This window comes from Pleurodeles waltl, chromosome 5 (genome assembly GCF_031143425.1).
Source record: "Pleurodeles waltl isolate 20211129_DDA chromosome 5, aPleWal1.hap1.20221129, whole genome shotgun sequence".
NCBI lineage: Eukaryota > Metazoa > Chordata > Amphibia > Caudata > Salamandridae > Pleurodeles > Pleurodeles waltl.
The window spans coordinates 31246688-31269941 of NC_090444.1; the positions used below are offsets into that span (position 1 = coordinate 31246688).

A 23254-nucleotide genomic window follows, 5' to 3' on the forward strand; every position below is an offset into this window, starting at 1 on the left:
AGCCCTGAGCCCTAAAAACAACCCCAGCCCTAAAAACTCTCCCAGCCCTAACCCTAAGCCCTAATAACAGCCCCAGCATGGAAAACGGCCCCAGCCCTAACCCTAAACACCAACCCAGCCCTAGCCCTGAGCCCCAAGAGGAGCCCCAGCCCAAGCCCTGAGCCCTAAAAACAACCCCAGCCCTAAAAACTCTCCCAGCCCTAACCCTAAGCCCTAATAACAGCCCCAGCATGGAAAACGGCCCCAGCCCTAACCCTAAACACCAACCCAGCCCTAGCCCTGAGCCCCAAGAGGAGCCCCAGCCCAAGCCCTGAGCCCTAAAAACAACCCCAGCCCTAAAAACTCTCCCAGCCCTAACCCTAAGCCCTAATAACAGCCCCAGCATGGAAAACGGCCCCAGCCCTAACCCTAAACACCAACCCAGCCCTAGCCCTGAGCCCCAAGAGGAGCCCCAGCCCAAGCCCTGAGCCCTAAAAACAACCCCAGCCCTAAAAACTCTCCCAGCCCTAACCCTAAGCCCTAATAACAGCCCCAGCATGGAAAACGGCCCCAGCCCTAACCCTAAACACCAACCCAGCCCTAGCCCTGAGCCCCAAGAGGAGCCCCAGCCCAAGCCCTGAGCCCTAAAAACAACCCCAGCCCTAAAAACTCTCCCAGCCCTAACCCTAAGCCCTAATAACAGCCCCAGCATGGAAAACGGCCCCAGCCCTAACCCTAAACACCAACCCAGCCCTAGCCCTGAGCCCCAAGAGGAGCCCCAGCCCAAGCCCTGAGCCCTAAAAACAACCCCAGCCCTAAAAACTCTCCCAGCCCTAACCCTAAGCCCTAATAACAGCCCCAGCATGGAAAACGGCCCCAGCCCTAACCCTAAACACCAACCCAGCCCTAGCCCTGAGCCCCAAGAGGAGCCCCAGCCCAAGCCCTGAGCCCTAAAAACAACCCCAGCCCTAAAAACTCTCCCAGCCCTAACCCTAAGCCCTAATAACAGCCCCAGCATGGAAAACGGCCCCAGCCCTAACCCTAAACACCAACCCAGCCCTAGCCCTGAGCCCCAAGAGGAGCCCCAGCCCAAGCCCTGAGCCCTAAAAACAACCCCAGCCCTAAAAACTCTCCCAGCCCTAACCCTAAGCCCTAATAACAGCCCCAGCATGGAAAACGGCCCCAGCCCTAACCCTAAACACCAACCCAGCCCTAGCCCTGAGCCCCAAGAGGAGCCCCAGCCCAAGCCCTGAGCCCTAAAAACAACCCCAGCCCTAAAAACTCTCCCAGCCCTAACCCTAAGCCCTAATAACAGCCCCAGCATGGAAAACGGCCCCAGCCCTAACCCTAAACACCAACCCAGCCCTAGCCCTGAGCCCCAAGAGGAGCCCCAGCCCAAGCCCTGAGCCCTAAAAACAACCCCAGCCCTAAAAACTCTCCCAGCCCTAACCCTAAGCCCTAATAACAGCCCCAGCATGGAAAACGGCCCCAGCCCTAACCCTAAACACCAACCCAGCCCTAGCCCTGAGCCCCAAGAGGAGCCCCAGCCCAAGCCCTGAGCCCTAAAAACAACCCCAGCCCTAAAAACTCTCCCAGCCCTAACCCTAAGCCCTAATAACAGCCCCAGCATGGAAAACGGCCCCAGCCCTAACCCTAAACACCAACCCAGCCCTAGCCCTGAGCCCCAAGAGGAGCCCCAGCCCAAGCCCTGAGCCCTAAAAACAACCCCAGCCCTAAAAACTCTCCCAGCCCTAACCCTAAGCCCTAATAACAGCCCCAGCATGGAAAACGGCCCCAGCCCTAACCCTAAACACCAACCCAGCCCTAGCCCTGAGCCCCAAGAGGAGCCCCAGCCCAAGCCCTGAGCCCTAAAAACAACCCCAGCCCTAAAAACTCTCCCAGCCCTAACCCTAAGCCCTAATAACAGCCCCAGCATGGAAAACGGCCCCAGCCCTAACCCTAAACACCAACCCAGCCCTAGCCCTGAGCCCCAAGAGGAGCCCCAGCCCAAGCCCTGAGCCCTAAAAACAACCCCAGCCCTAAAAACTCTCCCAGCCCTAACCCTAAGCCCTAATAACAGCCCCAGCATGGAAAACGGCCCCAGCCCCAACCCTGAGCCCTTAAAACATCCCCAACCCTAAAAACTGCTGAAGCCCTAACCCTATGCCCTAAGACATAGCCCTAGCCCTGAAAACGGCCCCAGCCCTAACCCTAAAAAACAACCCAGCCCTAACCCTGAGCCCTAAAAAACAACCCAGCCCTAACCCTGAGCCCTTAAAACATCCCCAACCCTAAAAACTGCCGAAAACCTAGTTGGTAATGGTGAAGCAGGGGTGCCAATGGCCCTTATGCAAACATGTGATATGGTTCCCCAAATGTTAACAACAGCAATTATTGGAATTTAGAGGACAGCTAAAACAACAGTACCACTGCACCTTCTAATCTTAACAATCGCCACGGGATTGGTTATTGAGACAGGCACATAACATATGATGGAGCATGTTTCAGAGATTCTGGGACTCCATCTCTTTTTTTCACAAATCATCAATTACCAGCATTTGGAAGAAATTTGTGACATGTTCTTTCCTTTCACAGCACATACTGCTTTGGTCATAGCAAGATGCAGATATGATACATCACTAGATATAAAGATGAGTACATGCATGTATACTTTGAGCAATAGGAGTCCATGTCTACCAGACCTCTGGCCACTATGGATGTTTCCATGTCTTTGGTAAATAATAGAAATGAGCCTAGAACAATGATGGGTGGGTTTCCTCAATTTTATTTCAAGAGCTGAGCCTAGAACAATGATGAATGGCTTTTATTCATTAGAAAGCAACAGAGATTAACTTTGAGACATGATGTTTTTGCTACTTTATTACTGAAACAACAGAGAGGATAGCAGGATCATAAAGTCTTCTACAGAATAGTACATGTTTTAGAAATGACAAAATAATCTTTGTGGGAAAGCAATGATGGTCTAAAAATCAGTAGATGTCCAGCAGAGGTATTCTTCAGGGTGATATTAACCTATGGAAAAAACACATGGACAGCTTAGTGACCTGTTCTGAGTGTATGACACAACATATATATTCTATAAAACTAGATTACAGCTCAAATAAATTTTTAAAATCAGCTACATTGTTCAGATAACTGTAGTGGTTAAAAACTATAGGGATTAAGTTACAGACACAGTAACACATACTTTTGCTATACCATACCTCTGAACTGCTTGAAAATCTACAAGGGTGAGAATGAGTTATCTAGGAGGGTGAAGACATTGAAATCAATGGAGATGACACCAAGGGGCACATTCAATATTTTTTCCTGCAACACAGAACAACAAGGGAACTTGCTGTGCCATGTTGAGTTAAAGCGAAAAAGCAGAAATGCTGCATACTTACAAAGCTGTGCTGGTGCACGGTGTGCTGTCTAGCACCAGTGCAGATGCCCTTGCAAGACAGTGCAAGGGTGTCTGCGTTACAGGCAGGGTTGTTTTTGTGCAGGAGGTGGCACTTCCTTAGAGGCATATTCCTCTTCCTATGTGTGCTACAGAGTATAGTACAAATGGAAAGAGGAAACAACAAGGACAAATAAAGATATTTGTCCCTCTTATGCCTCCAATGCACCATTTGGCAACAATCTGGGATTGCATCAAAATGCATGGGTGGGTGCATGGGAACGTCAGTGTTCCACCCATGTAACACCTAGCCGATGGAAAGTGAGGTAAGGTAGCATCCTTGCATTACTTTTTTATTTACTAAACTATGTATGGTGGTTTTACATGGCTTAGTAATTGTCAAAAACATGGTTTTGCAGCTGGACTGTGCTACAAATGACACAACCTTCATGCAAAATCATAGTAAATCTGGGCCCAATCATCTGGAGGGGGAGGAAGGTTTCCTAGATCTTATTTATTATTGAAATCTAAGGCAGGAATTTTGTTTGGACCTGAAAATATGTTCATGTAGAGTGAGGTCCTTCACATAATGTTGTGGTGAGTGCTATATGTATAATTATACTACCTGTAGGAGGCTGGCCTGGTTTGTAGTGGGTACCACAGGTGCTTACACCTTATACCATGTCCAGTTATCCCTTATTAATGAAATGTAGGCAGTGTCTAGAAGCCAGGCTGTCCAGGGGTAGCTGTAGGCAGAGCAGCCAAGGCTGAACTAGGAGACACGCAAAGCTTGTGCAATACCACTGCAGTCACACAGTCCTTACACACAAGAAAGACAATACTCAGTGTTACCAAAAATAAAGGTGCTTTATTTTATTGACACAAGGCCAAAAATATCTTGGAGGCTATACTCCCTCAGGAGGTAAATAATGCACATAAAATATACACCAATAACCAAACTTAGATCAGTTCAGTACACAGCCAGAAAACAGTGCAAATAGTGAAAATCACAATAGGTTGCAATGGGCCTAGAGAACACAAACCATATACTAAAATAGTGGAATATGAACGTCGGTTTCCCCCCTAGGCAAGTGTAATGTATAGAGGGGGCCTGGGAATTTATGAAAACACAAAAGGTAAGTAAAATACCCCACCCGAGGGCCCAGAAAAGCAGGAGTAAAACACGTTTCCTAAAACACACTAGAAGTTGTGATAAGAGATAATGCAAGAACCAGAAGAGACTGCAAGACACCAATGATGGATTCCTGGACCTGAAGACCTGTGGAAGAAGGGGACCAAGTCCAAGAAGCACTGAAGAGTCCAGGGAGAAATGGAGCCCCTGCTTACCTGGATGAAGGTGCAAAAGAGGAACCACAGATGAGAAGACAAAGTCAGTATTGCACCAAAGAAGACAGATACGGGTTCCTGGTTGGTGCAGAAAATGTCACACGCTGGATGGATGAATGCAGTCTGGTTTGCATTGCGGGATTCTGTAGGAAAGTGCTGTCTTTCTTAGCATGTTACCCCCATTTGTGCCTGTATGTCAGTATGTCTTTGCTTGTCTCACTGGGATCCTTCTGGTCAGGACCCCAGTGCTCAGAGTTTGTGGCCTAATGTGTGTGTTGTCAGTAGTGCTTAACTGTGTCACTGAGGCTCTGCTAACCAGAACCTCAGTGCTTATGCTCTCTCTGATTTTAAATTTATCACTATAGGCTAGTGACTTAATTTACCAATTTCAATTGGCACACTGAAATCCCCTTATAAGTCCCTAGTACATGGTACCTAGGTACCTAGGTACCTAGGGCATTGGGGTTCACACAACCCCTTTCACAGGACTGCCACTGCAGCATGCGTGAAATAGTGCACACACTATTTCACAGCCTTTTTCACTACACTTAAGTAACTTAAAAGTCACCTATATGTCTAACATTTATTTATTGAGGGTTAGGTGCAAAGTTACTAAGTCTGAGGGCACTCTTGCACTAGCAAAGGTGCCCCCACGCAGTCCAGGGCCAAATCCCCAGACATGAGTGCGGGGACGTGTAGGAGGCTGGACTGGCTTGTAGTGAGTACCAAGGGGTACTTGCACCTTGCACCAGGCCCAGTTATCCCTTATTAGTGTATAGGGTGTCTAGCAGCTTAGGCTGATAGATAATGGTAGCTTAGCAGAGCAGCTTAGGCTGAACTAGGAGACGTGTGAAGCTACTACAGTACCACAAGTGTCACTTGCACAATATCATAACAAAACACAATACACAGTTATACTAAAAATAAAGGTACTTTATTTTTATGACAATATGCCAAAGTATCTTAGAGTGTACCCTCAGTGAGAGGATAGGAAATATACACAAGATATATATACACAATGGCAAAAATATGCAGTATAGTCTTAGAAAACAGTGCAAACAATGTATAGTTACAATAGGATGCAATGGGGACACATAGGGATAGGGGCAACACAAACCATATACTCCAAAAGTGGAATGCGAACCACGAATGGACCCCAAACCTATGTGACCTTGTAGAGGGTCGCTGGGACTATTAGAAAATAGTGAGAGTTAGAAAATTAGCCCTCCCCAAGACCCTGAAAAGTGAGTGCAAAGTGCACTAAAGTTCCCCAAGAGACAAAGAAGTCGTGATAGAGGAATAATGCAGGAAAGACACAAACCAACAATGCAACAACTGTGGATTTCCAATCTAGGGTACCTGTGGAACAAGGGGACCAAGTCCAAAGGTCACAAGCAAGTCGGAGATGGGCATATGCCCAGGAAATGCCAGCTGTGGGTGCAAAGATGCTTCTACTGGACAGAAGAAGCTGAGGTTTCTGCAGAAAAGAAATAGGCTAGAGACTTCCCCTTTGGTGGACAGATCCGACTCGCCGTGGAGAGTCGTGCAAAAGTGTTTTCCTGCTGAAAGAACGCCAACAAGCCTTGCTAGCTTCTAATCTTGTGGTTAGCGTTTTTGGACGCTGCTGTGGCCCTGGAGGGACCAGGAGGTCGCAAATTGGACCAGGAGAGAGAGGGGACGTCGAGCAAGACATGGAGCTCTCTCAGCAGCAGGTAGCACCCAGAGAAGTGCCAGAAACAGGCACTACAAGGATGCGTGAAATGGTGCTCACCCGAAGTTGCACAAAGAAGTCCCACGTCGCCGGAGAACAACTTAGGAGGTCGTGCAATGCAGGTTAGAGTGCCGTTGACCCAGGCTGGACTGTGCACAAAGGATTTCCGACGGAAGTGCACGGAGGCCGGAGTAGCTGCAAAAGTCGCGGATCACAGCAATGCAGTCTAGCGAGGTGAGGCAAGGACTTACGTCCACCAAACTTGGACTGAAGAGTCACTGGACTGTGGGGGTCACTTGGACAGAGTTGCTGGATTCGAGGGACCTCGCTCGTCATGCTGAGAGGAGACCCAAGGGACCAGTAATGCAGCTTTTTGGTGCCTGCGGTTGCAGGGGGAAGATTCCGTCGACCCACGGGAGATTTCTTCGGAGCTTCTAGTGCAGAGAGGAGGCAGACTACCCCCACAGCATGCACCACCAGGAAAACAGTCGAGAAGGCGGCAGGATCAGCGTTACAGAGTTGCAGTAGTCGTCTTTGCTACTTTGTTGCAGTGTTGCAGGCTTCCAGCGCGTTCAGCAGTCGATTCCTTGGCAGAAGGTGAAGAGAGAGATGCAGAGGAACTCGGATGAGCTCTTGCATTCGTTTTCTGAAGTTTCCCCAGAGACAGAGACCCTAAATAGCCGGAAAAGAGGGTTTGGCTACTTAGGAAAGAGGATAGGCTAGCAACACCTGATTGAGCCTATCACAAGGAGTCTCTGACGTCACCTGGTGGCACTGGCCACTCAGAGCAGTCCAGTGTGCCAGCAGCACCTCTGTTTCCAAGATGGCAGAGGTCTGGAGCACACTGGAGGAGCTCTGGACACCTCCCAGGGGAGGTGCAGGTCAGGGGAGTGGTCACTCCCCTTTCCTTTGTCCAGTTTCGCGCCAGAGCAGAGGCTAAGGGGTCCCTGAACCGGTGTAGACTGGCTTATGCAGAATTGGGCACATCTGTGCCCAAGAAAGTATTTCCAGAGGCTGGGGGAGGCTACTCCTCCCCTGCCTTCACACCATTTTCCAAAGGGAGAGGGCGTAACACCTTCTCTCAGAGGAAGTCCTTTGTTCTGCCATCCTGGGACAAGCCTGGCTTGACCCCAGGAGGGCAGAAACCTGTCTGAGGGATTGGCAGCAGCAGCAGCTGCAGTGAAACCCCAGGAAAGGCAGTTTGGCAGTACCAGGGTCTGTGCTACAGACCACTGGGATCATCGAATTGTGCCAACAATGCCAGGATGGCATAGAGGGGGCAATTCCATGATCTTAGACATGTTACATGGCCATATTCGGAGTTACCATTGTGAAGCTACATATAGGTAGTGACCTATATGTAGTGCACGCATGTAATGGTGTCCCCGCACTCACAAAGTTCAGGGAATTGGCTCTGAACAATGTGGGGGCACCTTGGCTAGTGCCAGGGTGCCCTCACACTAAGTAACTTTGCACCTAACCTTTACCAGGTAAAGGTTAGACATATAGGTGACTTATAAGTTACTTAAGTGCAGTGTAAAATGGCTGTGAAATAACGTGGACGTTATTTCACTCAGGCTGCAGTGGCAGGCCTGTGTAAGAATTGTCAGAGTTCCCTATGGGTGGCAAAATAAATGCTGCAGCCCATATGGATCTCCTGGAACCCCAATACCCTGGGTACCTCAGTACCATATACTAGGGAATTATAAGGGTGTTCCAGTAAGCCAATGTAAATTGGTAAAATTGGTCACTAGCCTGTTAGTGACAATTTAGAAAGAAATGAGAGAGCATAACCACTGAGGTTCTGATTAGCAGAGCCTCAGTGAGACAGTTAGTCACTACACAGGTAACACATTCAGGCACACTTATGAGCACTGGGGCCCTGGTGAACAGGGTCCCAGTGACACATACAACTAAAACAAAATATATACAGTGAAAAATGGGGGTAACATGCCAGGCAAGATGGTACTTTCCTACACAACCCCCCCCACAAACGAAGGACAATAAGACTAGCCATGACCTGATGAGTCTTCATTGTCTAAGTGGAAATATCTGGAGAGTCCATCTGCATTGGAGTGGCTACTCCCAGGTCTATGTTCCACTGCATAGTCCATTCCCTGTAGGGATATGGACCACCTCAACAATTTAGGATTTTCACCTTTCATTTGTTTTAGCCAAAGTAGAGGTTTGTGGTCTGTCTGAACAATGAAGTGAGTGCCAAACAGGTATGGCCTCAACTTCTTCAGAGCCCAGACCACAGCAAAGGCCTCCCTCTCTATGGCAGACCAACGCTTTTCTCTAGGGGTCAACCTCCTACTAATAAAAGCAACAGGTTGATCCTGGCCCTCAGAATTAAGTTGTGATAGGACTGCCCCTACTCCTAATTCAGATGCATCAGTTTGGATATAGAATTTTTTAGAGTAACAAGGGCTTTTCAAGACAGGTGCAGAGCACATGGCCTGCTTCAGCTCCTCAAAAGCTTTCTGACAGTTTGCTGTCCATAATACATTTTTAGGCATTTTCTTGGATGTGAGGTCATTAAGAGGGGCTGCAATGGAGCCATAGTTCTTAATGAACCTCCTGTAATACCCAGTGAGGCCTAGGAAGGCTCTCACCTGAGTCTGAGTGGTAGGGGGAACCCAATCAATAATTGTTTGGATTTTCCCCTGTAGTGGTGCAATCTGTTCCCCACCAACAAGGTGTCCCAGATAAACCACCTTACCCTGCCCTATCTGGCACTTTGAAGCATTGATAGTGAGGCCTGCCTTTTGCAGGGCCTCCAAAACTTTCCATAGGTGGACCAGGTGATCATCCCAGCTGGAGCTAAATACAGCTATATCGTCCAAATATGCTGCACTGAAAGCTTCCAGCCCTTGTAGGACTGTATTCACCAACCTCTGAAAAGTGGCAGGTGCATTTTTCAAACCAAAAGGCATTACAGTAAACTGGTAATGTCCTCCAATGGTTGAAAATGCAGTTTTAGGTTTAGCATCTTTTGACAATTTGATCTGCCAATACCCTGCAGTCAAATCAAAAGTGCTTAGATACTTGGCAGATGCCAGTGTATCTATGAGCTCATCTGCCCTGGGTATAGGGTGAGCATCAGTTTTGGTTACCAAGTTGAGACCTCTTTAGTCTACACAAAACCGCATTTCCTTCTTTCCATCTTTGGAATGGGGTTTTGGTACAAGTACCACAGGAGAAGCCCATGGACTTTCAGAGTGCTCAACCACTCCTAGTTCTAACATTTTATGGACCTCTTGCTTTATGTAGTCCCTGACATGGTCAGGCTGCCTATAGATCTTACTTTTGACAGGTAAACTGTCTCCAGTATCTATAGTGTGCTCACACCAAGAAGTGGTACCTGGCACAGTAGAGAAGAGTTCAGAGAATTGATCTAGGAGATTTATGCAATGGTCTTTCTGCTCAGCAGTAAGACAATCAGCCAAAACTACACCTTCCACAAGAACATCTTGTTCTGTGGAAGAGAAGAGATCAGGTAGAGGATCACTGTCTTCTTCCTGTCCCTCATCAGTTGCCATGAGCAGGGTGAGATCAGCCCTGTCATAGTAGGGTTTCAGGCGGTTTACATGGAGTACCCTATCTGGACTCCTTGCAGTGCCTAACTCAACCAAATAGGTGACTTCACCCTTTTTCTCAACAATTGTGTGGGGTCCACTCCATTTATCTTGGAGTGCTCTTAGGGCCACAGGCTCCAAGACCCACACTTTCTGCCCTGGTTGGTACTGAACCAAAACAGCCTTCTGATCATGCCATTGCTTCTGGAGCTCTTGGCTGGCCTGAAGGTTTTTGCTGGCCTTTTTCATGTACTCAGCCATCCTGGATCTGAGGCCAAGTACATAATCCACAATATCCTGCTTAGGAGCTTTTAAAGGTTGTTCCCAACCCTCCTTTACAAGTGTGAGTGGACCCCTAACAGGGTGTCCAAAAAGAAGTTCAAAGGGGCTGAAGCCCACTCCTTTCTGGGGTGCCCTGTAGGCAAAAAGGAGGCATGGTAACAGGATATCCCATCTCCTGCAGAGTTTTTCAGGGAGACCCATAATCATGCCTTTGAGAGTTTTATTAAATCTCTCCTCCAGTCCATTTGTTTGTGGATGATAGGGTGTGGTGAACTTGTAAGTTACACCACACTCCTTCCACATGGCCTTTAAGTATGCAGACATGAAATTGCTTCCCCTGTCTGATACTACTTCCTTTGGGAAGCCCACCCTGGAAAATATTCCCAGGAGGGCCTTTGCCACTGCAGGGGCTGTAGTGGTCCTTAAAGGAATAGCTTCAGGATATCTTGTGGCATGGTCCACTACCACCAAGATGAATCTATTGCCTGAAGCAGTAGGAGGGACAAGGGGGCCAACTATGTCAACCCCTACCCTTTCAAAGGGAACCCCAACCACAGGCAGTGGAATAAGGGGTGCCTTTGGGGTGCCACCTGTCCTGCCACTGGCTTGACAGGTTTCACAGGACTTACAAAAATCTTTTGTGTCCTCAGACATCTTAGGCCAATGAAACAAGGGAACAAGTCTGTCCCAAGTTTTCATTTGTCCCAGATGCCCAGCTAGGGGAATGTTGTGGGGAAGAGTTAGGAGGAACTTTCTGTACTCCTAAGGAATCACTAATCTCCTGGCAGCTCCAGGTTTAGGATCCCTATGCTCAGTGTACAAGAGGTTGTCCTCCCAGTAAACTCTGTGAGAGTCACTGACATCCCCATTAGCCTGTTTGACAGCTTGCTGTCTTAGACCCTCTAATGTGGGACAGGTTTGCTGTGCCACACTCAGCTCCTCCCTGGCAGGCCCCCCTTCACCCAAAAGCTCAGCAGTGTCTGCTTGAAGCTCCTCTGGTGAAGGTTCTGCACAGGGAGGGAATTCTTCTTCCTCTGAAGTTGAATCCACTGTAGAGGGAGGGATAGTAGGAAGTGGTTTGCTTCCACTAGCCCTAGCTTTAGGGAGCACTTGGTCCATTGTTCCAGGATCCAAGCTTCCCTGTCCTTTTTGCTTTTTGGCCTGAGCCCTTGTCAAAGCAAAAATATGCCCTGGGATGCCCAGCATTGCTGCATGGGCCTCCAACTCCACATCTGACCAAGCTGATGTCTCCAAATCATTCCCTAATAGACAGTCTACAGTTAAATCTGAAGCTACCACAACTTTCTTTGGACCAGTAACCCCCCCCCAGTTGAGATTAACAACAGCCATGGGGTGGCTAAGTGTGTTGTTGTGAGCATCGGTTACTTGGTACTGGTGACCAAGTAGGTGTTGTTCAGGGTGGACCAGTTTCTCTATGACCATAGTCACACTGGCACCAGTGTCCCTGTAGGCCTGAACCTCAACACCATTTATTAGGGGTAGCTGCTTGTACTTATCCATATTAAGGGGACAAGCAACTAAGGTGGCTAAATCAATAGCCCCCTCAGAGACTAATACAGCCTCTGTGGCCTCCCTAACAAGGCCAACCCCAACTAAGTTACCAATGGTGAGCCCAGCTACTCCCTTGGATTGGCTATTAGTAGGTTTGCTCCCACCACCACTGCTATTAGTAGGGACACTAGGTGTAGCAGTAGGGGTTATAGTGGTAGGAGGCTTGGTGCCTTTCTTTGGACAACTGGGATCTGTTGTCCAATGGCCTTTTACTTTACATAAATAGCACCATGGTTTCTTTTCTTTGTTTTGATTAAAGGAGGATTTGGACCCACCACCCCCACCAGAGTGTTTTTGTGGGCCTGATGAAGACTCATTTTTAGATTTGTCCCCACCCTTGTCTGAAGACTTACCATCCTTCTTTTTGTTGCCATCTTTGTCACCCCCTGTATGAACTTTTCTGTTCACTCTTGTTCTGACCCATTTGTCTGCCTTCTTTCCCAATTCTAGGGGAGAGGTCAGATCAGAGTCCACCAAGTACTGGTGCAACAAATCAGACACACAATTATTAAGAATATGCTCTCTCAGGATCAAGTTATACAGGCTGTCATAATCAGTAACTTTACTGCCATGTAACCACCCCTCCAAGGCCTTCACTGAATGGTCAATGAAATCAACCCAGTCTTGTGAAGACTCCTTTTTGGTCTCTCTGAACTTTATCCTGTAGTGTTCAGTGGTTAAGCCATAACCATCCAGGAGTGCATTCTTAAGTACTGTAAACATATTGGCATCACTTTCTTTCACAGTAAGGAGCCTATCCCTACCTTTTCCACTAAATGATAGCCATAGGATAGCAGCCCACTGCCTTTGAGGGACATCCTGTACAACACAGGCCCTCTCAAATGCAGCAAACCACTTGTTAATGTCATCCCCCTCCTTATAAGGGGGAACTATCTTGTGTAGATTCCTGGAATCATGCTCTTTTACAGGATGAATATGGGGAATACTGCTGCTGCCACCATGGGTTTCTAAACCCAACTTCTGTCTTTCCTTCTCTAATTCTAAAGACTGTCTATCCAAATCCAGCTGTTGCTTTTTAAGCTTCAGTCTGGTTTGTTCCACCCTCAACTTATTGAGTTCCCTTTCTAACAATCTGTCATCAGGGTTGGTGGGAGGGACATTTCTAGATACAGAGGTATGATGGGAATGAACAGAAGGAGACCTGTCCCTTACAGAGGGCACCCTAACAGCTTGGCTGACAGTGTAATGTGAGAGCACATCATCTGGATGATGTGACTCCACCTCAGTACCAACTATGCTAGACTGTCTTGTAATGGGCAGGCTAGGAACTTTCTTTCCTGAATCTTTTTCTGGGGGAGTCCCTGAATCAGATTGGGAACCATTTGCTACTTTTTCAACAGATGTGGCCCCTATGGCCTTATCTTGTTCTCTAAGCATATTAAGCAAAAATTCCAAGGAAGGATTCTTCCCTACACTCAAACCTCTCTCTATGCAGAGACTCCTTGCTCCTTTCCAGCTAAGGTGATCATATGCAATCTTAGACAGGTCAACATTTTGGCCTGTGCCAGATATTTTAGAGAGAGTTGAAGTGATAGAAAAAGAGAAAAAAGTTTGTCAGAGCTTTTAGAAAGACAGAGAAAAAAACTTTTAAAACTTTTTCGAACTTTTTAGAAAGTTTAGAAGTACTTTTCAGCACTTAGAAAAGAGTGAAAAGAGGAAATGCAAAACTTTTTGGCTATGTGTATATACACTGACCTTGTTTTGTATATTTTTCTCTTATGAAAAGTACAATGACAAGAGTGGTAAGTAGTCTCAAAGCACTTATCCCACCGCTGCACAACCAATGTAGGAGGCTGGACTGGCTTGTAGTGAGTACCAAGGGGTACTTGCACCTTGCACCAGGCCCAGTTATCCCTTATTAGTGTATAGGGTGTCTAGCAGCTTAGGCTGATAGATAATGGTAGCTTAGCAGAGCAGCTTCGGCTGAACTAGGAGACGTGTGAAGCTACTAAGGTACCACAAGTGTCACTTGCACAATATCATAAGAAAACACAATACACAGTTATACTAAAAATAAAGGTACTTTATTTTTATGACAATATGCCAAAGTATCTTAGAGTGTACCCTCAGTGAGAGGATAGGAAATATACACAAGATATATATACACAATAGCAAAAATATGCAGTATAGTCTTAGAAAACAGTGCAAACAATGTATAGTTACAATAGGATGCAAAGGGGACACATAGGGATAGGGGCAACACAAACCATATACTCCAAAAGTGGAATGCGAACCACGAATGGACCCCAAACCTATGTGACCTTGTAGAGGGTCGCCGGGACTATTAGAAAATAGTGAGAGTTAGAAAATTAGCCCTGCCCAAGACCCTGAAAAGTGAGTGCAAAGTGCACTAAAGTTCCCCAAGAGACAAAGAAGTCGTGATAGAGGAATAATTCAGGAAAGACACAAACCAACAATTCAACAACTGTGGATTTCCAATCTAGGGTACCTGTGGAACAAGGGGACCAAGTCCAAAAATAACAAGCAAGTCGGAGATGGGCATATGCCCAGGAAATGCCAGCTGTGGGTGCAAAGAAGCTTCTACTGGACAGAAGAAGCTGAGGTTTCTGCAGGAACGAAAAGGGCTAGAGACTTCCCCTTTGGTGGACGGATCCATCTTGCCCTGGAGAGTCGTGCAGAAGTGTATTCCCGCCAAAATAAAGCAAACAAGCCTTGCTAGCTGCAAATCATGCAGTTAGTGTTTTTGGACACTGCTGTGGCCCTGGAGGGACCAGGAGGTCGCAAATTGGACCAGGAGAGAGAGGGGACGTCGAGCAAGACAAGGAATCCTCTTAGCAGCAGGTAGCACCCAAAGAAGTGCCAGAAACAGGCACTACAAAGATGCATGAAACAGTGCTCACCCGAAGTTGCACAAAGAAGTCCCACGTCGCCGGAGAACAACTTAGGAGGTCGTGCAATGCAGGTTAGAGTGCTGTGGACCCAGGCTGGACTGTGCACAATGGATTTCCACCGGAAGTGCACGGAGGCCGGAGTAGCTGTAAAAGTCACAGTTCCCAGCAATGCAGTCTAGCGAGGTGAGGCAAGGACTTACCTCCACCAAACTTGGACTGAAGAGTCACTGGACTGTGGGGGTCACTTGGACAGAGTTGCTGGATTCGAGGGACCTCGCTCGTCGTGCTTAGAGGAGACCCAAGGGACCGGTAATGCAGCTTTTTGGTGCCTGCGGTTACAGGGGGAAGATTCCGTCGACCCACGGGAGATTTCTTCGGAGCTTGTAGTGCAGAGAGGAGGCAGACTACCCCCACAGCATGCACCACCAGGAAAACAGTCGAGAAGGCGGCAGGATCAGCGTTACAGAGTTGCAGTAGTCGTCTTTGCTACTTTGTTGCAGTGTTGCAGGCTTCCAGCGCGGTCAGCAGTCGATTCCTTGGCAGAAGGTGAAGAGAGAGATGCAGAGGAACTCGGATGAGCTCTTGCATTCGTTTTCTGAAGTTTCCCCAGAGACAGAGACCCTAAATAGCCGGAAAAGAGGGTTTGGCTACTTAGGAAAGAGGATAGGCTAGCAACACCTGATTGAGCCTATCACAAGGAGTCTCTGACGTCACCTGGTGGCACTGGCCACTCAGAGCAGTCCAGTGTGCCAGCAGCACCTCTGTTTCCAAGATGGCAGAGGTCTGGAGCACACTGGAGGAGCTCTGGACACCTCCCAGGGGAGGTGCAGGTCAGGGGAGTGGTCACTCCCCTTTCCTTTGTCCAGTTTCGCGCCAGAGCAGAGGCTAAGGGGTCCCTGAACCGGTGTAGACTGGCTTATGCAGAATTGGGCACATCTGTGCCCAAGAAAGTATTTCCAGAGGCTGGGGGAGGCTACTCCTCCCCTGCCTTCACACCATTTTCCAAAGGGAGAGGGTGTAACACCTTCTCTCAGAGGAAGTCCTTTGTTCTGCCATCCTGGGACAAGCCTGGCTTGACCCCAGGAGGGAAGAAACCTGTCTGAGGGATTGGCAGCAGCAGCAGCTGCAGTGAAAACCCAGGAAAGGCAGTTTGGCAGTACCAGGGTCTGTGCTACAGACCACTGGGATCATCGAATTGTGCCAACAATGCCAGGATGGCATAGAGGGGGCAATTCCATGATCTTAGACATGTTACATGGCCATATTCGGAGTTACCATTGTGAAGCTACATATAGGTAGTGACCTATATGTAGTGCACGCATGTAATGGTGTCCCCGCACTCACAAAGTTCAGGGAATTGGCTCTGAACAATGTGGGGGCACCTTGGCTAGTGCCAGGGTGCCCTCACACTAAGTAACTTTGCACCTAACCTTTACCAGGTAAAGGTTAGACATATAGGTGACTTATAAGTTACTTAAGTGCAGTGTAAAATGGCTGTGAAATAACGTGGACGTTATTTCACTCAGGCTGCAGTGGCAGGCCTGTGTAAGAATTGTCAGAGTTCCCTATGGGTGGCAAAATAAATGCTGCAGCCCATATGGATCTCCTGGAACCCCAATACCCTGGGTACCTCAGTACCATATACTAGGGAATTATAAGGGTGTTCCAGTAAGCCAATGTAAATTGGTAAAATTGGTCACTAGCCTGTTAGTGACAATTTAGAAAGAAATGAGAGAGCATAACCACTGAGGTTCTGATTAGCAGAGCCTCAGTGAGACAGTTAGTCACTACACAGGTAACACATTCAGGCACACTTATGAGCACTGGGGCCCTGGTGAACAGGGTCCCAGTGACACATACAACTAAAACAAAATATATACAGTGAAAAATGGGGGTAACATGCCAGGGAAGATGGTACTTTCCTACACAACCCCCCCCCCAAACGAAGGACAATAAGACTAGCCATGACCTGATGAGTCTTCATTGTCTAAGTGGAAATATCTGGAGAGTCCATCTGCATTGGAGTGGCTACTCCCAGGTCTATGTTCCACTGCATAGTCCATTCCCTGTAGGGATATGGACCACCTCAACAATTTAGGATTTTCACCTTTCATTTGTTTTAGCCAAAGTAGAGGTTTGTGGTCTGTCTGAACAATGAAGTGAGTGCCAAACAGGTATGGCCTCAACTTCTTCAGAGCCCAGACCACAGCAAAGGCCTCCCTCTCTATGGCAGACCAACGCTTTTCTCTAGGGGTCAACCTCCTACTAATAAAAGCAACAGGTTGATCCTGGCCCTCAGAATTAAGTTGTGATAGGACTGCCCCTACTCCTAATTCAGATGCATCAGTTTGGATATAGAATTTTTTAGAGTAACAAGGGCTTTTCAAGACAGGTGCAGAGCACATGGCCTGCTTCAGCTCCTCAAAAGCTTTCTGACAGTTTGCTGTCCATAATACCTTTTTAGGCATTTTCTTGGATGTGAGGTCATTAAGAGGGGCTGCAATGGAGCCATAGTTCTTAATGAACCTCCTGTAATACCCAGTGAGGCCTAGGAAGGCTCTCACCTGAGTCTGAGTGGTAGGGGGAACCCAATCAATAATTGTTTGGATTTTCCCCTGTAGTGGTGCAATCTGTTCCCCACCAACAAGGTGTCCCAGATAAACCACCGTACCCTGCCCTATCTGGCACTTTGAAGCATTGATAGTGAGGCCTGCCTTTTGCAGGGCCTCCAAAACTTTCCATAGGTGGACCAGGTGATCATCCCAGCTGGAGCTAAATACAGCTATATCGTCCAAATATGCTGCACTGAAAGCTTCCAGCCCTTGTAGGACTGTATTCACCAACCTCTGAAAAGTGGCAGGTGCATTTTTCAAACCAAAAGGCATTACAGTAAACTGGTAATGTCCTCCAATGGTTGAAAATGCAGTTTTAGGTTTAGCATCTTTTGACAATTTGATCTGCCAATACCCTGCAGTCAAATCAAAAGTGCTTAGATACTTGGCAGATGCCAGTGTATCTATGAGCTCATCTGCCCTGGGTATAGGGTGAGCATCAGTTTTGGTTACCAAGTTGAGACCTCTATAGTCTACACAAAACCGCATTTCCTTCTTTCCATCTTTGGAATGGGGTTTTGGTACAAGTACCACAGGAGAAGCCCATGGACTTTCAGAGTGCTCAACCACTCCTAGTTCTAACATTTTATGGACCTCTTGCTTTATGCAGTCCCTGACATGGTCAGGCTGCCTATAGATCTTACTTTTGACAGGTAAACTGTCTCCAGTATCTATAGTGTGCTCACACCAAGAAGTGGTACCTGGCACAGTAGAGAAGAGTTCAGAGAATTGATCTAGGAGATTTATGCAATGGACTTTCTGCTCAGCAGTAAGACAATCAGCCAAAACTACACCTTCCACAAGAACATCTTGTTCTGTGGAAGAGAAGAGATCAGGTAGAGGATCACTGTCTTCTTCCTGTCCCTCATCAGTTGCCATGAGCAGGGTGAGATCAGCCCTGTCATAGTAGGGTTTCAGGCGGTTTACATGGAGTACCCTATCTGGACTCCTTGCAGTGCCTAACTCAACCAAATAGGTGACTTCACCCTTTTTCTCAACAATTGTGTGGGGTCCACTCCATTTATCTTGGAGTGCTCTTAGGGCCACAGGCTCCAAGACCCACACTTTCTGCCCTGGTTGGTACTGAACCAAAACAGCCTTCTGATCATGCCATTGCTTCTGGAGCTCTTGGCTGGCCTGAAGGTTTTTGCTGGCCTTTTTCATGTACTCAGCCATCCTGGATCTGAGGCCAAGTACATAATCCACAATATCCTGCTTAGGAGCTTTTAAAGGTTGTTCCCAACCCTCCTTTACAAGTGTGAGTGGACCCCTAACAGGGTGTCCAAAAAGAAGTTCAAAGGGGCTGAAGCCCACTCCTTTCTGGGGTGCCCTGTAGGCAAAAAGGAGGCATGGTAACAGGATATCCCATCTCCTGCAGAGTTTTTCAGGGAGACCCATAATCATGCCTTTGAGAGTTTTATTAAATATCTCCTCCAGTCCATTTGTTTGTGGATGATAGGGTGTGGTGAACTTGTAAGTTACACCACACTCCTTCCACATGGCCTTTAAGTATGCAGACATGAAATTGCTTCCCCTGTCTGATACTACTTCCTTTGGGAAGCCCACCCTGGAAAATATTCCCAGGAGGGCCTTTGCCACTGCAGGGGCTGTAGTGGTCCTTAAAGGAATAGCTTCAGGATATCTTGTGGCATGGTCCACTACCACCAAGATGAATCTATTGCCTGAAGCAGTAGGAGGGACAAGGGGGCCAACTATGTCAACCCCTACCCTTTCAAAGGGAACCCCAACCACAGGCAGTGGAATAAGGGGTGCCTTTGGGGTGCCACCTGTCCTGCCACTGGCTTGACAGGTTTCACAGGACTTACAAAAATCTTTTGTGTCCTTGTAGGAGGCTGGACTGGCTTGTAGTGAGTACCAAGGGGTACTTGCACCTTGCACCAGGCCCAGTTATCCCTTATTAGTGTATAGGGTGTCTAGCAGCTTAGGCTGATAGATAATGGTAGCTTAGCAAAGCAGCTCAGGCTGAACTAGGAGACGTGTGAAGCGACTACAGTACCACTTAGTGTCATATGCACAATATCATAAGAAAACACAATACACAGTTATACTAAAAATAAAGGTACTTTATTTTTATGACAATATGCCAAAGTATCTTAGAGTGTACCCTCAGTGAGAGGATAGGAAATATACACAAGATATATATACACAATAGCAAAAATATGCAGTATAGTCTTAGAAAACAGTGCAAACAATGTATAGTTACAAGAGGATGCAATGGGGAAACATAGGGAGAGGGGCAACACAAACCATATACTCCAAAAGTGGAATGCGAACCACGAATGGACCCCAAACCTATGTGACCTTGTAGAGGGTCGCTGGGACTATTAGAAAATAGTGAGAGTTAGCAAAATAACCCTCCCCAAGACCCTGAAAAGTGAGTGCAAAGTGCACTAAAGTTCCCCTAACGACAAAATAGTCGTGTTAGAGGGAAAATGCAAGGAAAACACAAATCAGCAATGCAACAACGAAGGATTCCTGACTGAGAGTACCTGTGGAACAAGGGGACCAAGTCCAAAAGTCACAAGCAGCTCGGAGATGGGCAGATGCCCAAGAAATGTCAGCGGTTGGTGCAAAGAAGCTCTTACTAGGCTGAAGAACTGTGAATACTGCAGGAACGACAAGGGCTAGAGACTTCCCCTTTGGAGGATGGATCCCCCACGCCTTGGAGAGTCGTGCAGAAGTGTTTTCCCGCCGGATGGACGCCAACAAGCCTTGCTACACGTAAATCGTGCGTTTGGCGTTTTTGGACGCTGCTGGGGCCCAGGAGGGACCAGGAGGTCGCAAATTGGACCTGCAGAGAGAGGGGACGTCGAGCAAGACAAAGAGCCCTCACTGAAGCAGGTAGCACCCGGAGAAGTGCCAGAAACAGGCACTACGAGTATGCGTGAAACGGTGCTCGCCGAAGTTGCACAAAGGAGTCCCACGTCACCGGAGACCAACTTAGAAAGTCGTGCAATGCAGGTTAGAGTGCCGTGGACCCAGGCTTGGCTGTGCACGAAGGATTTCCGCCGGAAGTGCACAGGGGCCGGAGTAGCTTGCAAAGTCGCGGTTCCCAGCAATGCAGCCCAGCGAGGTGAGACAAGGACTTACCTCCACCAAACTTGGGCTGAAGAGTCACTGGACTGTGGGAGTCACTTGGACGGTGTCGCTGGATTCGAGGGACCTCGCTCGTCGTGCTGAGAGGAGACCCAAGGGACCGGTAATGCAGCTTTTTGGTGCCTGCGGTTGCAGGGGGAAGATTCCGTCGACCCACGGGAGATTTCTTCGGAGCTTCTGGTGCAGAGAGGAGGCAGACTACCCCCACAGCATGCATAAGCAGGAAAACAGTCGAGAAGGCGGCAGGATCAGCGTTACAGAGTTGCAGTAGTCGTCTTTGCTACTATGTTGCAGGTTTGCAGGCTTCCAGCGCGGTCAGCGGTCGATTCCTTATCAGAAGGTGAAGAGGGAGATGCAGAGGAACTCGGCTGAGCTCGTGCATTCGTTATCTAAAGTTTCCCCAGAGACAGAGACCCTAAATAGCCAGAAAAGAGGGTTTGGCTACCTAGGAGAGAGGAAAGGCTACTAACACCTGAAGGAGCCTATCAGCAGGAGTCTCTGACGTCACCTGGTGGCACTGGCCACTCAGAGCAGTCCAGTGTGCCAGCAGCACCTCTGTTTCCAAGATGGCAGAGGTCTGGAGCACACTGGAGGAGCTCTGGCCACCTCCCAGGGGAGGTGCAGGTCAGGGGAGTGGTCACTCCCCTTTCCTTTGTCCAGTTTCGCGCCAGAGCAGGGGCTAAGGGGTCCCTGAACCGGTGTAGACTGGCTTATGCAGAATTGGGCACATCTGTGCCCAACAAAGCATTTCCAGAGGCTGGGGGAGGCTACTCCTCCCCTGCCTTCACACCATTTTCCAAAGGGAGAGGGTGTCACACCCTCTCTCAGAGGAAGTTCTTTGTTCTGCCATCCTGGGCCAGGCCTGGCTGGACCCCAGGAGGGCAGCTGCCTGTCTGAGGGGTTGGCAGCAGCAGCAGCTGCAGAGAAACCCCAGGAAGGGCAGTCTGTCAGTACCAGGGTCTGTGCTACAGACCACTGGGATCATGGAATTGTACCAATAATGCCAGGATGGCATAGAGGGGGCAATTCCATGATCATAGACATGTTACATGGCCATATTCGGAGTTACCATGGTGAAGCTACATATAGGTAGTGACCTATATGTAGTGCACGCGTGTAATGGTGTCCCCGCACTCACAAAGTTCAGTGAATTGGCTCTGAACAATGTGGGGGCACCTTGGCTAGTGCCAGGGTGCCCTCACACAAAGTAACTTTGCACCTAACCTTTACCAGGTAAAGGTTAGACATGTAGGTGACTTATAAGTTACTTAAGTGCAGTGTAAAATGGCTGTGAAATAACGTGGACGTTATTTCACTCAGGCTGCAGTGGCAGGCCTGTGTAAGAATTGTCAGAGCTCCCTATGGGTGGCAAAAGAAATGCTGCAGCCCATAGGGATCTCCTGGAACCCCAATACCCTGGGTACCTCAGTACCATATACTAGGGAATTATAAGGGTGTTCCAGTAAGCCAATGTAAATTGGTAAAAATGGTCACTAGCCTGTCAGTGACAATTTGGAAAGAAATGAGAGAGCATAACCACTGAGGTTCTGATTAGCAGAGCCTCAGTGAGACAGTTAGTCACTACACAGGTAACACATTCAGGCACACTTATGAGCACTGGGGCCCTGGGTTACCAGGGTCCCAGTGACACATACAACTAAAACAACATATATACAGTGAAAAATGGGGGTAACATGCCAGGCAAGATGGTACTTTCCTACACAACCCCCCCCCAAACGAAGGACAATAAGACTAGCCATTACCTGATGAGTCTTCATTGTCTAAGTGGAAATATCTGGAGAGTCCATCTGCATTGGAGTGGCTACTCCCAGGTCTATGTTCCACTGTATAGTCCATTCCCTGTAGGGATATGGACCACCTCAACAATTTAGGATTTTCACCTTTCATTTGTTTTAGCCAAAGTAGAGGTTTGTGGTCTGTCTGAACAATGAAGTGAGTGCCAAACAGGTATGGCCTCAACTTCTTCAGAGCCCAGACCACAGCAAAGGCCTCCCTCTCAATGGCAGACCAACGCTTTTCTCTAGGGGTCAACCTTCTACTAATAAAAGCAACAGGTTGATCCTGGCCCTCAGAATTAAGTTGTGATAGGACTGCCCCTACTCCTAATTCAGATGCATCAGTCTGGACATAGAATTTTTTAGAGTAACAAGGGCTTTTCAGGACAGGTGCAGAGCACATGGCCTGCTTCAGCTCCTCAAAAGCTTTCTGACAGTTTGCTGTCCATAATACCTTTTTAGGCATTTTCTTGGATGTGAGGTCATTAAGAGGGGCTGCAATGGAGCCATAGATCTTAATGAACCTCCTGTAATACCCAGTGAGGCCTAGGAAGGCTCTCACCTGAGTCTGAGTGGTAGGGGGAACCCAATCAATAATAGTTTGGATTTTCCCCTGAAGTGGTGCAATCTGTTCCCCACCAACAAGGTGTCCCAGATAAACCACCTTACCCTGCCCTATCTGGCACTTTGAAGCCTTGATAGTGAGGCCTGCCTTTTGCAGGGCCTCCAAAACTTTCCATAGGTGGACCAGGTGATCATCCCAGCTGGAGCTAAAGACAGCTATATCATCCAAATATGCTGCACTGAAAGCTTCCAGCCCTTGCAGGACTGTGTTCACCAACCTCTGAAAAGTGGCAGGTGCATTTTTCAAACCAAAAGGCATTACAGTAAACTGGTAATGTCCTCCAATGGTAGAAAATGCAGTCTTAGGTTTAGCATCTTCTGACATTTTGATCTGCCAATACCCTGCAGTCAAATCAAAAG

The 23254-nt window shown here is 48.0% G+C and overlaps 1 long non-coding RNA gene across 1 annotated transcript in view; it reads right to left on the reverse strand.

The window, feature by feature from the left end:
• Positions 1-2746: 2746 nt before the first annotated feature.
• Positions 2747-23254, reverse strand: part of LOC138297192 (uncharacterized) — a 66860-nt gene continuing 46352 nt past the window's right edge. Inside the window, exon 2 of the long non-coding RNA XR_011203926.1 lies at positions 2747-3012. This is a non-coding gene — a long non-coding RNA (uncharacterized lncRNA). The remainder of the gene's footprint in view (positions 3013-23254) is intronic.